Genomic DNA, 16,027 nt, shown 5'->3' with positions numbered 1-16,027 from the left:
TCATTACGTGTATTCCACCACCTTTCCTCCTAATATCACTAGTTCTAGGAGGGTTTAGTTGGGACTGTGTTAGATTCTGATTTGTAATCATGGACGTCCCTGGTAATTGGGGGCAGTTCAATGATATGGTCCCTATGTGTTCCCACAGTGGTTTATGGACTGTCCAGTAGATGTGCTCTTAAGGTTTTGGAGGTATGGGCATCTGCTATACCCACATCGGAATATTACTTACATCCAAGGGGCCATCCTCATACATGTCTGCCAGCAAACACCTGGACGCCTAAGCCCATAATCGCATACCCGCAGTTCCCTACCTGCCACTACTCTACAGCACTCATCCTTACGGTGGGCACAGGTAGGCACAGGTGGGATATGAACACACCCATACACACTTCCCACTCTCCCCGTGTTGGGACACATGTCATACGTTGTGTAAACCCATGTGTTATCAGGCTTGCACAACCTACTGTTCCGTGTACAGCTACATCCTGGCTGCAGCAATCTTTACTGGCATTGCCTGGAATATAGGCCTATATTTGGTAAAAACTCTAAGTTAGTAGCACAAGAAGTACATCAGAATAAAGATAGAAATGTTTTAAGATATGTAACTTCGTTTAATGGTAATACAAAGGAAGTATGTGACATTATAAAGAAAAACTGGATAATTTTATTAGCGTCACCACAGGTAAAGGATTTGGTAGATATAGAACCAAAATTTGCTTTTAGGAATGAGGAAGAGTTAAAACAAATGTTATGTTACAAAGATTTTAAGAATAAAAACAAAAATGTAAACCCCCATTATAAGAAGGGAACATGCAGATGTTTTAATTGTACTTGCTGTGTGGATATTTTTGATAAGAATGAGCTCTTCCAACATCCAATTACTAAGGAGAAGTTTAATTTTAACTGCTTTGTAGATTGCAATACAGTAAAATTAGTATATTTAGCAACATGCACAATGTGTATGGCGTTTTATATAGGAAAAACGATGAGAAAATTAAAAGACTGTATAATTGAGCACAAGTCAGAAATAAAAAGGAAGGTACCGAACAATGGCCTCTACAAACATATTTTAGAGTTTAGTTCACATACATTTAAGTTCAGGGGTATAAGTGTAATAACTAAGAATTTAAGAGGGGGTGACATAAATAATGAGCTAGAACTCAAAGAATATGAATGGATCATCAGGTTACAGGCAGACTCACCACCAGGTTTAAACAGCACCGTTAGTTTAAAGCCGGTTTTGGAAAAAATACAGAGAGACAATATTTAACTTGTTTTTATACATGTATATTTTTTTATATATGTATATTTTTTGTATATGTGTATTTCTTTATTTTGTATTTTTCATGTAATATATGTGATGAATGATTGTTTTAAGAGAACATTGGTAGGCTGGCTAAGATCATGTGATTTTAAATGTACCCCTATTTAAAGCTTGGAAATTTACTTGATTTTATGTGCTGATGAAGGGTGGATAACCCGAAAGCTTCTTATTAAATTTTAGCGTTCTTAGTAACTTGTGTGATATTGTATAATTGTTGGTCTGATAGAGAGGTTGTGTTAATTGCCTGGAATAACGACATTTTTGGTGTCCCACAAGGGACGTCACTGTCCATGTTTAAAGTGTAGACCTTGTAGATGTCTACCACTGGTAGTTTCCTGCTGGTGGTCTGGAAAGCAGTGTTCTATTTACCTTTATTGCATGTCTGTATGTCTCATCGTCTTAGCTGGGGGGGGTGGGAGGTAGACATCTGTTGATTGGACCTCCCACCAACATATGCCCGGTCTGAACATATGTTACCCGTAACTGCTATAACATAACCTAGGTATATACATGTGTATATTTACTGTAACATACATATATATATATATATATATAGATAGATATATATATATATATATATATATATAGATAGATATATATATATATATTTACATTAATATATGCAGATATAGCTGCATATGTATTCATACATGTATACTCATATCTTGCTGCGTATATATATATATATATATATATATATATATATATATATATATATATATATATATATATATATATATATATATATATATATATATATATATATCAGCAAACCAAAACGCCACTGGGAACTGCTGCTGTACAAATACTGTAAAATGTTTATTAAAACACAAAACAAACCAAAAAGTATCAAAGTGAGCGCTTTCAGGCTAAGCCCTTCTTCAGACAAAGTGCTTCTCAGAAACATCACATTTTAAAATAAACATACACCAATCACTCTTCAGTAAAAAACCCCACCCTGTTTTAATTGTTAGCTGAAACTAACAAGTCATCATTAAAAGCACTCTTACTTAATAAAAAGTACGCCTACTTTTAAGTGTTGGCTTCAGAGGCACCATATCATTCAGCCCAGGTTGAATATGGGCTGTTAAATCTAAAATCCACTTTGATTCTATGGTTTCTGTCTTTAGCCTAATATCACCCCCTCTCTTATTAATGAATACATTGGCTATCACCCTAAATTTAATTCTATGTGTAGGATTATCCTTTACATGATTATATAGCGCATTGTGCTCATCACAGTTCCTAATTGACTAATGTGCTGTAGTATCCTGACCTTAAGCATATTGTTGGTTTTACCAACATAATATCCTGAGCATGACATACAATCAGCCAAATACACCACATTAATGGTCCTACAGGTAGCTCTCCCTTTAAAATGAAAACTCTTCCCTGTGGAAGGATGTACAAACACTGTCTCCCTATTAATATGATCACAAGCCTTACAGCCCCCACATGGGACAGTACCCAGCGACCTAGGTAGGCATGTGACCTCATTGTTTCCCCTATCGTGACAGAGTATATCCTTCAGGTTCTTGTTTCTCTTATAACTAAATTGTGGAAAGTCCCCTACTATACCACTCAAGTTTCTGTCACTAGTGATGATGTTCCAATTCCTCTTGATGATGTCACACACCCTTTTGACATTACTGCCATATGTTAGTGTTATCCTAGGTGCAGTTTCCTTCTTCCTACCTTTCATCTGGTGACCATTGTGATTACTATAATTACTTCCTAGGTTCGTTGTAACATCAAGCCATGGTCTATATTTGCCTTGCCTGTTCACAGTACCTCTTGCTACTGCTGTTTCCACTAGCTCACATCTATACCCTCTTTCTTGGAAACATTCTTTTAAGTCATCTATGTCTCTCTCAAAGTGTTCATCCTGTCGACTGATCCTAGAGATCCTGCCAACCTGCCCCTCCACTATGTTGGAAAAGGTATACCTAGGGTGCATGCTGTCAAATGAGAGCAAAGAATTCTTCCAACTCTCTTTTCGATATAATCTGGAACTAAAGCCTACGGGTGTAAGTTCTACTGTGACATCCAAGAAGTCCAGTGCCTCACATGAGCTCTTGATATCAAACTTCAAGAAGGATGTGGTAGAGTGCAGATACTCCATAAAAGTATTTAGCCTTTGTTCACCCCCCTTCCAGGCAATAAAGATATCGTCTACAAAATGTAGATAAACCCCTATATGTGGACTCCAATCTCTGTGGTTCAAAACATATTTCTTTTCCCAGAAGGAGAGAACTAGGTTGGCGTAGGAATTTGCACAGGGGGTACCCATGGCTACCCCCTGTACTTGCCTAAACACTGATCCATTGCTCAAGAAGATGTTATTCTCCAAGACCAGTTTCAGTGACTCTTCTATGAGAAAAAGTTCTTTCTCTACAACACCCACATCCTTCAGAATCCCTACACAGGCTGCTATTGCATACTCATTGCCTATCACTGTGAACAAACTATTTACATCTAGGCTTACCAACATAGTGCCCTCCTGGCTGCCTTCCCTGTTCATTTCACCCAAAACTCTAAGGAAATGTGCAGTGTCCTTCAGAACATTGTTCATACGATCTACGTAAGGTCTAAGTGTGCACTCCAACCATATTGACAAATGCTCCGTGACCCACCCCCTTCCTGAAACTATGGGTCTAAGGGGTGGGTCTGTCAATGATTTGTGCACCTTGGGTAGGGCCTTGAACACAGGAATGACTGGTTTATCCACATGAAAGAATTCCATGAGGTCTTGAGTGATATACATGTTAGTATACAACCATTTAATCCGTCCATGTACCTTACCAATAATGTTCCTGACCTCTACTGGATTCAATAGATGATATACATCTTTGTCTGCCAACAATCCAGATAATTTCATGTTATACCAGTCAGTGTCAAGGACCACTACAGCCCTCCTTTATCTGCCATCTTTATTGTTAAGTCTTTGTTCTTACTAAGATTCTCTAGGGCCGTCTTTGCTCAGGGTTCAGATTGTAAAACGATCTTTTCCTTTTTCTTGCATAAACAAAAACAAGTCATTTTCACATTTATTAATGAATAAACTAAGTGCGGTGAAAAAGGTGGAACATAACTACTAGGCTGACGTAGGCCCACACTAGGACCCTGTGTCCCTCCATAGATTTTGTTCAGCATAACCCTTCGACAATACAACATCAAATCCAATACTACATCGCTATATATACAAGCTTTGCTTGGTACAAACGTCATCCCTTTGTTTAAAACATAAATTTCAGCTTCACTCAGTACATATTTAGATAAATTAAATACAATATCATAAACAGAATTACTTGCAGTCAATTCAAAGTTCTCCTCTTGTTCACTGAGTCCCTGTCGTCGCTCCGTGACCGCTTCCATGGACCCTTCTTCCTCACATTCGTAGGCAGCATGCCCAAAAAATAATTCTGTCCTGGAGCCATTTTCAGACGTGCTCCCAAACCTCCTGAACAGGATTGTAAGTCCAAGGAGCCAATGGCTTCATCTGTGGCATTCTGTGGGTTTACCAAAGGGACTCCTGCCCCTGTTCTTGTTGTTATCCCTTCCTCAATAGGGCTTCCCTTGTCACACCCAATGTCTGCTGTCTCCTCAAGCCTAGATGGTTCTGTGCTTTTATTTCCTAAAACACTGGCACTAACCAGCGTCAATTGTTGTGCTGAGCTCAGGATCCCTGCAATGCCATCAACAGCTGTGATGTCTTCTCTGGCCACAGCCCGCTCATCTGATGCGACATCAACTGGCCGCCCATCTGATGCGACGTCATCTGGGACTGTTGTTATGAAACGTGTCTCCCTGTTCGACGTCAATCGTCTGCGTCATTCTTCTGTTGTTGTTGATAATCCACTGGGTCTCTGTGCCCTCCAAGTAGCGTTCGAAGCCCTAGGGGTATTCTTCGGCCACACGAAGATATTGCCCCTCGAGAAATCTTCATAATCCCTTTTCAGCTTTCCCATCTTCGTAGTTTTTAGTTTCTCATCATTGTCCATGAGCCCTCGATGTAGCTGTTCCAGCCGAGATTCATGATACGGCTCACGGAACTCTTTGGACAATTTCTGCCTTATGTTAAACACCTCCCGTTTCAATTCCTCAGTCTCTGGTAGGAAAAAAGTCAAAAGTAATTCTATGTATTGAAAACTTGTGTTCAAATTAATAGCCTGCCATTTTGCTAATAGCTCTGGGTACCTGTCTCCTTGGGTAGGCATGCACAATATGCGCATACCTCTCGGGACAATACCGTAATCCAGGCAAGCCTCCAAATGGTAGGCTTGCCATTGTAGTCGTTGCAGTCTCATGGCCTTGAAGTTCAGATCTCGAACTAGGTCCTCAAAAGTTCTGTCCATCGCTAATGGTTTTGACACTTCCTCCATCCTGTTCCTCAAAACAGAAAAACCCAAATTCAAGAGGGGGTTCTTCTGCATTGTCAGTTTATCAGTACACCAAGTTCCAGATAGAGGCTCACCGCTGCCTGTTTCCATAGTAGTTCTTTAGCCAGTTGCTGTTATATCTCCTTCAGCAGCATGCATAGCACAATAAGCCAAATGTGATCAAATCCAAAAAGAATAAAGCTAGTGCTTAGCCAAATCACAGTTCAGCAAAGAAATAAATCAGCAAACCAAAAACGTCACTGGGAACTGCTGCTGTACAAATACTGTAAAATGTTTATTAAAACACAAAACAATATATATCTGTGTGTCAGTACATTCCCCGCTCATATGCACTTACACATGCGTAATGGTGTTTATATATGCTTCACCAGCATACTAGTGCCTTATTCATTATAACACCCACACTTCACTCCAGTTATCTTGTAATCGGTATTTAGCACGTTATACAGTAGACAGATGTCGCAATATGTTCATGTACGGATTACCGATGGTAATTGGAATGTGATACAGTGTGATTCGACCCATCTCTCTTCTGCACAGCCTATTATTCCATCTACTGTCGATGTTTGTATGTGCACATTCCTATTATTTATGTCAACAAACGGAATGCATGTGTTACAGAAATTGTACTTCAACATATTGTTATCTGCTTGTGTGTATACATATATACCTATTACGAACTAGCTGACCTTCACAGGGCGGTCCATTAGAACTGGCCCATCCAACCCTGGCATGCCTGGATCCATAATTGCATACCCATAGTTCCTCCACCCACCCGTGTTAAATTTACACGCGTAACATCCATTATCCACTTGTTATTGCAGCCATGACACACATTTACACATTGTCCTCTCCAGAGCATTTGGGGCACTATACACATTTTGTCCCACCTCATGTATTCACAGGGTCACCCGCCATGTATATTTGCACATACGTGCATTTCCTGGGGTTATGGAATACGGCCATTTGCGCTTTCCAATTTTTGGAGGTCCCAGCATGGGATTACATTCTGTCTGTGTGTAAAGTAGACTTAGCAATTCAACAATGTTACTCCCACTGGTAAAACCTACTTATGGTGTGAGTAGCGGTGCTCTGCTCACTCCTGGGCAGCTTTTTATGACATATGCTGAAAGCACTTTATAAAACCAGAATTGCTCTTGATTCCCTTCACATCCCTTGTGTATGCTTTATTGTTACGATGTTCATTCTTCATATATAATATATATATATATATATATATATATATATATATATATATGGTTTGTGTATATATATATATATATATATATGGTTTGTGTATATATATATATATATATATATATATATATATATATATATATACAGAGCCCCCCACAAGAGGTACAGGGGGCATAGCAGTGTGAAGGTAAGTTGCTGTTCATATGGTCTACGCCATATGGTCTTCGACATTCTGAAGTGTCGTCCATGTATAGTAGACCCATATATATATATATATATATATATATATATATATATATATATATATATATATAAATATATATATATATATATATATATATATATATATATATATATATATATATATATATATATATATATAAATAACAACTACTTACTTTGTTCCAGGGATATCAAATAAGATAAAAATGTGTGATTTTTTTCAATTTCTGACAAGAATAGCCCCTTTATACTCCTATGTATGAAGTAGCTGCTTTCACTGATCTGCAGACAGTAATCCACTCTTAAAGGACCTCTGACTTGGATGCATTGATTTTCATTATATTCACCTCACTCTCAGTGGAGAAATGTTCCTGTGCATGATGGCAATCAGAATTAGTTGAGGTTATGAGGACTTATCATCTGCAAACAAAAGGAGACAACTTTCGCATCCTCAGATTAGGAGCCCCACTACTTTCTAAACATGGAAATCATACAGTTAAGGGGAAACAGAAAGCAGAATTGAGTGATACATATGCCCACGTTTAACATATTTAACTGAACACTAAGAGTATGGAGACAACTCAGACTTCTCCAGTAAACTCATTAAATATCCTACAGTGGCATTGGGACAAGTTACACCTCCCCCAGGGCATTCTAGGGTACACAGCTATTTCTCTTTCACAGCTCTACAAAACACATTTATGCCATACTTGCAAACTCTTATAATTCCTCCAATGTTTTTGAAAGGACAAAAAGGTGATCCACAATTTTGCAGCTTGGACAGAATCCACATTCTTCTTCCTAAATCAAAGGGTTAACTAATTGATGATGTTCTGTTAACAGTACCCCAGCAAGGTTTTCTCCAAGCAGAATAAGGGGATTGAACTCATTATAATGGAATGTACCTTTTGTCTCCTTTCTTGAAAATTTTGATGACTATTATAGTTTGACTAGCTTTTCAGCATAACTTGTCTTTTATAATCTCATTGACTTTATGTAAAAAAAGGATTCAGTTTCACCATCTGCTTCTGACAGACACTGCCTTCTCAGAAGTGGGCATGTCCACTGCATTAAAGTTATCAAAGTACTCTGTACAAATCTTAACGATGTTCCAGTTCCAGGTTAGTTTTCTATGCCCTCACTGAGAATATTCTGGGCAATATCCTGCCTCCTCCTCCTGAATAATATAGTTTGGCTTGGAAGAACTTCCTTAAGACCATTTTGTTGGCAAACTAATTATTTTTTTCTTTGGCTTTGTCAACTGCCACTCTCACTTGTCAGTAACTATCAATGTGATACATTAGCCATTCCTGCCAGCACAGCGTAGAAGGTCTATCTTTTACAATGACAACATTGCAAACACTGACATTACATATCCTAAGTTTTATAACACATTCCTCGGGATTCATGAAGCTTGGCGCAAGGATGGTGTTAGCCTTGTGCTGACCGTGCAGCATAGAGATGGCGCAGCAGCACCACATGCATATTAATGAAGGCGCGCTGCCGTAATGGCCACTTGCATAGGAAACTTGCGCGAGCGCAGGGGGCATGGCCAAGCACTGCACGGAGGCATGAACATGTCAGCTGCATACGCGCAACTTAAAATGCTGACTAGTACAGCCTGCCTCTAATAGTAATCACTCCTGTCAGTGTCCGTGGATATTGAAATGTACGCAAAGCATACAAGACAGTTTTGCAAACATCAAAATAAAAAGTAAACACAAAGGCACATAGCTGAATATTCAGTCCCCATCCCTCAAACAAATTACATTTAAAACCCTGTGCCTGTATTCCATTGTAGTGTTGATAGTTATACCAAGTGGAAGTGAAACACATTGTGTTAGCGCGCTGCCAATTGCTAAGCCTAGCTCAATGGTTAGTGTTACCACCTGTCCCAGATTGTGAGGGACAGTCCCCCTCTGGGCAGTTGTGTCCATACCAAAGCCATTATAAATGTCAAATGTCCTGCGATTGTAGGACATAATTATGTGCCATATTTTATGTAATAGTCCCATACAATACTTATTTCTGTATGTAAAATATCTAAATGTTACAAGAAACAGAATAAGCAAGTAAACGAAACAGAATAAGCAACTAAACTGCTACAACAATAAGCTTATATTTAGGCATAAAACTAAAGTATTATCCTTTGTACTGACTGTGGGTATGTGTTGGCCTGTAAAATCTGATGTGCATCCCAAAAATGTCCCATCCTGGTCATATGAAAAGGTGACAACCCTAATAATGGTCAGAGCATTTGCCCAATATCTGCCCATTTGCGGTTCAAGTTGTCCTTGTCAGGACGTCCCAAAGATGAACGGGTATTACCCGGGTCTACCTACCATGTCATGAAAGATAAGTATTTGCGTGTACCTATGTGCGTGAAGTACAGCATGTGGATGATCAGAAATGCTAGGGTATTCCTCACAACCATATTGGTACCAGAGATATGTAGTGCACGCAATGTGTTCTGTTGACTGTGCCATGGGCCATCAACCAGAGAAGGGATGGATGGTGTCTGTGGAATATGAGGGTGGGGGGTGATGGGTAATGTAATAATTCACCAAGGGGAGACTGGGTTGGATGCACAATAGGTGAACTGGAGGTTTACGAGGGAGCAGTGGGTGAATCAGAAAGATAACCAATGAACAAATATTCACATCCACAATACAACCTGACAGGCCATACTGTAGCACACAATCCCACAAACATATGAAAATTAAAATGTGCGAAACATTACCGGCACATACCCACATAATGGTCTGGCCTGAACGGAGCCATCCAACCCCAACACACCTGGGTACATAATTGAATACCCATCATCCCCTCCACAGCACACCCCCTCCCTTCCTGAATATCCACCAGAACCACTCATACTCGGGCTGCTAGCTAGATGCAGCCATATCTGCACATAATGACCCCTAATCATATCTAGTAGGCAGTCTCACCCAAGACAGTCTCAGGATTGCAAACTATGTATACCTTGCATGTATAACCCTACCTTATTTTTGTAAAGCCAAAGGAATCGAGGTCATCGGTCCCCACAATTTTTGGATATCCCTCATGGGATAAGTATCTGTTCTAAACATTAGACTTAGTGTCACGACACGATGTCCAGTCCTGTAGACATCTGGACAAAAGTTCTATGAGCAGTAGTTGTACACAAGACTGCTCAGCCTCCAGCCGGTCCTGTAGAACCTATGACCCAGGATTAAAGACCTGATTGTGATGCACGTCTCCCCACATGCATTATCAGAAATATATACCTTACACATTCGCATAGTGGCAGTCGGATATAGGGTGATTAAGGCGCTTTAAAGCAGACGTAAGTAGGGTTACCACCTGTCCCACTTTGCGAGGGACAGTCCCTTTTTGGGCAGTTGTGTCCTGACCAAAAGTAATACAATGGCAAATGTCCTATGATTGTAGGAAATACTTATGTCCCATATTTCATGTAACAGTTGTATAAAACAGTTATTTCTGTATGTAAAATACCAACTCCAAGATTAGTACTGCAGTGCAGAAGGGGGAAATTTCCAATTCCCACTGCACTGTGATCCTGTACTTGCAAATAACAGTAAAATTTTAAAAGTTTTGCTGCATTTGAATTGTTCAGACACTTGTTTTGTTTTCCATACACTCATTTTCTTTTACATAATACCTGGTGGTACATACTTTACAATAAAAGCTATACCCTTAAAATACCTCTCATAAATAAATTACAATTGTTTTCCTATTTGCATCCAAACAACTACAAAATGAGGACTTAGAAATTTGCAAACCCCTTTATGACATTTCCAGTCTGATGCTAACCACTAGACTACTAACATCCGTCTTTAAATATAATGTAATGACCCCAATTCCTAAATATCAAAACCCAAAATCTGCTTCAGATTTCAGATCTCTCTCAAATTTCTGCCCACTTGCGAAAATACTAGAAAATATTCTTTACAAACAATTTCTGGAATATATACAAAAATATGATGCCAGTAATAAACAAACTGGCTTTTGTCCAAAGTACAATATCCAAGCTGTTCTTTTTCATGTAAGAAATGTTCTCCAATATCAATATATTGTCTGACTGACATAAAATGGGCCTTTGAGATGATAAACTATGATTTATTAACATGCAAAGTAAAAGACTATGACTTCTCTCCAGATGTTACAAATGGTTTTGGAACTACTTATCCATTATAATGTTTTCCATTTTCAATTATACATTTTCACACACTGGATGTACCTGTTCTGGAGTTCCTTAAGAGTCAGTCTTGTCCCCTGTACTATTTTCCCTTTACCCAAATAATTTACAGTGGGATTTTCGAGACTTAGACATTAGCATGTATGCAGATGATATTTTCTTCACCACTGTATATAAAACTGTTCCTTAACTGTCATTAACTTTGCAAAGTCAATTTGCCTCTATATGGAATTGGTTTACAAATAATGAACTTTGTGATAGCTGTATCCACAGTCATGACTTCCAGATCATCTTGAGGACTAAAAGGTATTTCACCACCAAAATGTTGTAATCCACAAAGGACACCATTCTCACTTAGAAAAGAACAAAAATATATGTGGCTCTTGCTAATCAACTCACTCTGTTATCATAATCATGTGAGAACCACTCTCCAAGTAACTCAGAAGTACAAATTGGCTTATAGTATTTCCAACTAATTCTTCCATGAGAAACATTGTGCTACTGCAATCAATGTCCTAACCCTGAATGCTGGAATATCCAGTACCTTAATAGATAACTTATCAGTACATAATATCACTCTACTTCAAACCACTAAGCTACCATATGTTACTTACACTGAAAACAAGATGTTTCACTTGAGTAACCTCTCTTATCACAGGACCGCTATTCAGAGAGCCAAATGGCCTTTAAGATCCATTTAGCTGCTAATTACACTCACTTTCAAACTACTGCACTACAGATACTGCCCCCTTCTTACTTTTAGGAATCATCTTATTTGACATCAGGCTCCAGCTCCATTCAATTACCTATACTACACTTCTTTATTGCCTTAAATAAAATATATTTTTTAAACTATTACCCCTTCTATGGAATAGTCTACATATAAACATTACAACTTTAAAAGACTTAGGAATTTATAAGAAAAAGTTAAAAGAACACCTAAGCAATGAATACAAAAATAGCAGCTTTAAGGTTGCTTGGTAATGTTCTGCTTCAAGTACTAATTTAAGGAATGTGACTGCGTTCCTTTTGCATCTGTATTGCCCAGTATGTAAATATTGTATTTACTTGGACTAACTGTATTACTGCTTCTGCTGTATTTATTAAGATGCAATTTAAGTTCACCTTGTTTCTCATTTCAGTTCATTATTTACCACTTTTGCATATTTATACTTGAAATGACTTGCTTTCTCTTTATGCTCCTTTGTTAAATATTTTTGCAAATATTGTATTTGCTTTTTGCCTTAGGAAATGGTTGAAAGGGGTCTTGCATCAGCCCATTCACCTTGTTAACACCAGAAATAAATAAAATAAGGTATCTACTCTACCTAGGTTTTCCATAAACAACATAAAATTGTTGTTCCCCAGTAAAACCTTCACTTATGCAGTAATTGCGGGACCTCACAATGACTGTAAGTGACTTATTTTTTTTATTTTCTCACCATACAACAGACATTTCTCATTTGAATGGGTATCATATTGTATTGGTAATATCCTGACTTTCAAAACTAGCTAAAAGATACAGTGCAAACAGGACTAAACTGAACATACAATACAAATGCCATACCCTGAAAATAGTACTGACATGGTATTGCAGAACATTCACGAGCAGGATTAGTGAAAAAATGGATGCTCTTCAATTTGTTAAAAATATTGTAGTTGCAACATGCTGATAAAATGAAAAAATGCATTATATAAGTTGGAAATTTCAGCATAAAATATATAACATTTAAGCAGACACTTGGATGAGACATACAGACTCCAAAGGCAAAATAACTTTGAAAATGGTTACAAAAGTTCAAAACTGTTTACATGTTCTTCATGCACAGTATTCGATTTCAAGCACTGTAAAATGGAGTAGACAATGAAACAAGAGATGCCAGGAGTGATTAGATGCCATGTTCATTTCAAAATATAACAGTAATCTGTTTCTTAATTATATTAACAATGACTTGTACTTTAAAGCATTATTGATTTATTGACGTGTTAGTGTATCATGTTACAAATACAGTTGTATTTTCTGAATATTTGATCCATAAATCAGTATTTACTGAGATGCCAGATCTGAGTTGCCGTATGTATTTTAACAAAACGTAGACAATACATAACTGGTGTGTTCATTTTTATTTTTATTATTAGATTTACTGTCTAATAAAGAAGGTATTTGATTCTTGTTTGTTATTTTTATGGGATATCAGTTATATATCAAGTTGTTTCTTTTGGGGGTATTTCATATTTGCCTGCAGGAATTCAGCTGTTCTTAGCATGTTCATCAAGGGGACATATGAGACTATAGGATAAGTAGTTATGTAATGTATTATTTACTCATATTTCAAATTGCTCATACAGTAACACCTGTAGAGCCTGGGAGAGAAACGTAGGCTTGGAAGGTCCCTTCACACAGTTGATGATGAAGCCAGCACACAACTTATTGTTTCAGGACACATTGACTCTCTCTTCGTCCTAGAATAACCTACACCTACTGATCAAGGTAACACTGTAATCTCCCACACACTAGCCCTATGACATGCACAACATGGCATTGTACTATGCCAGTTGAGGGGAGGGGGCTCCTATGACTGACAACTTAGTCACTTCTAGAGGATGGCTTCCAACAGATCAGCAAACTGCTTCTGATGTATAAATTCTCAGTATATAGCAGGCTAGCAGATTTTCATGACACTGGCCACTAGCACAGCCTGACTCCGACATATAGGCAGCTCTATGCCTCAAACAACAGCTTCAGCTACCAACTTTGTAATAGAGATGACAGACATTGTGCATGGCTTTTAGGAGGATGTGTTCCAGCACTACTAGGACCTAGGATGGAGTCCAGGGACAGTGCTATGACAGGCTTTTTGCTCAAAGCGATAGAATATGCACCATTCATGGCCACATAAATGAGAATGTTAGAAAGTTCCACTCTTCATGCCCTCTACCTCAGTGTTGTACAAGTATTAATGGTGGCTGCATTGCATAGCCATTGAGTGGAATACATTCTGCACACGCCATGGTTAGGACTGATGAAGGTGATGTGATTTGCATGCAAGCCTCCACAGATCTTGTTGACAAGGTCCACCGTTGCATGTCCTGGAGGGATCTGAGCTTGCACTGACTTCCCAGCTCAGTGGTCATGCTGCACATTCCCTTGTTTTTATCCCCCATTGTAGTAGCAGCATGACACTGTTCTGTATTTGCACCCCCAAGAAATAAATGGTGGGGTTATATTTAACATTAATACCTGTCTTTTGCCTGTGCCATTTCTGCTTTGACTGACCAGTAGTCCCCTCCCATCCCCTAGATCCCATAGTGATATACACTGCCATTTTCTGTATGTTCAGACTATACAAATGATGATGGCTGTGGTCAGTGGGAAGTGTTAGTAGTCATATCAGTTCAAGTTATGGGAAGATGGAAACAGTGTGGGGGCAATTGATGCTATCAAGCCTGTGATATTTGTTCTTCCCACTTATACCGATTCTTCTGCCAATGGTTTTACAGAGTTATGATTACTAAACTTACATAGAAAGTCTAAGCTCAAACAAGAGTGTCTGTGCACACCAAATTTTAATGATAGCTTGTAACAGGTAATCAGAGATCTTTTAGTGCAAGAGTAACTGAAGTGCACATATTTTTCAGTTAGTGCATCATAATTAAGATTGTCCTTGGGTATGTTTTTTTTAAAACAGATTGTTTATTCAAACAGATAGATACTTATTTACATGTAAAAGAGGTATCTGTTCTCAGTAACACCTAACTGGATGAGGTAAAAGATTAAAGAGCAGATTTTTTGTGCCCAAGTGGAGAATAAGGTAGCTGGAAGGTAATGACATCATGAGGATTTCAATAGAAACTATTGATACTCCTAATGAGTAAGACAATTTCAGGATTTGTATCATGCATGTAATGTCTCCATCTCATTGGTCGGTTTTATAATTTAGCTTAGTCACCATTATTAACACATCAATGTGGAAATTTTACCCAACTGTTATGTATAACTGCGGTTTACAACTCAATACTTTGGACTTTCTAACTTGTGTTATCATTGTTCCTTTTAGTCAGATGATGTTAACAGATTTCATAATATAAAAATATATTTTTTTACTTATTTAGAATGTTCTTCATTTTCTTCCATCTCATCATCCCAACAAAAGGGTTCTGATTCTGCTGCCTGACTTTGTCCAAGACTCCATATGCCTTATTGCAATTGCTAAAAAATTTCTTCTGAGAATCATTCAGAGTACTTGTAACAAAATAAATTATATTGTTTTCACGTGCAGTATATAGAGTTCAAAATAAAATAATCTGTTCTTTTGCTTTTGAGAGCTAAATATGTATACACACACAAATAAGCACACACTCATACACACAGCAGTTACATAAGACTTTCTCTGCAGCAATCACTTACTTAGCCCCTCTGTGAAATGCACTAAACATTATAAACAGTAGAAGATAACATCAGCAGTATTTTGCAGGCACTTATTATAGAATATAGACAGAAGAAATGTAGACAGCTTCAGTGGTATCTATAATACATAAGGCATTGCAGATTATTTAATATTCTTATAACACAGATAAGTTACAGTAAAAGTACAGACAAGGACATATGTAGCAGGAGTAATACATTTGAACAAAGCAGACTCTTAATGAAAAACATACATATTATAATGAGAAAAACTGCAG

Source organism: Protopterus annectens, chromosome 8.part0 (assembly GCF_019279795.1).
Source record: "Protopterus annectens isolate FY-2018-M chromosome 8.part0, PAN1.0, whole genome shotgun sequence".
Taxonomy (NCBI): domain Eukaryota; kingdom Metazoa; phylum Chordata; order Ceratodontiformes; family Protopteridae; genus Protopterus; species Protopterus annectens.
Note: the sequence above shows the minus strand (reverse complement) of the source record.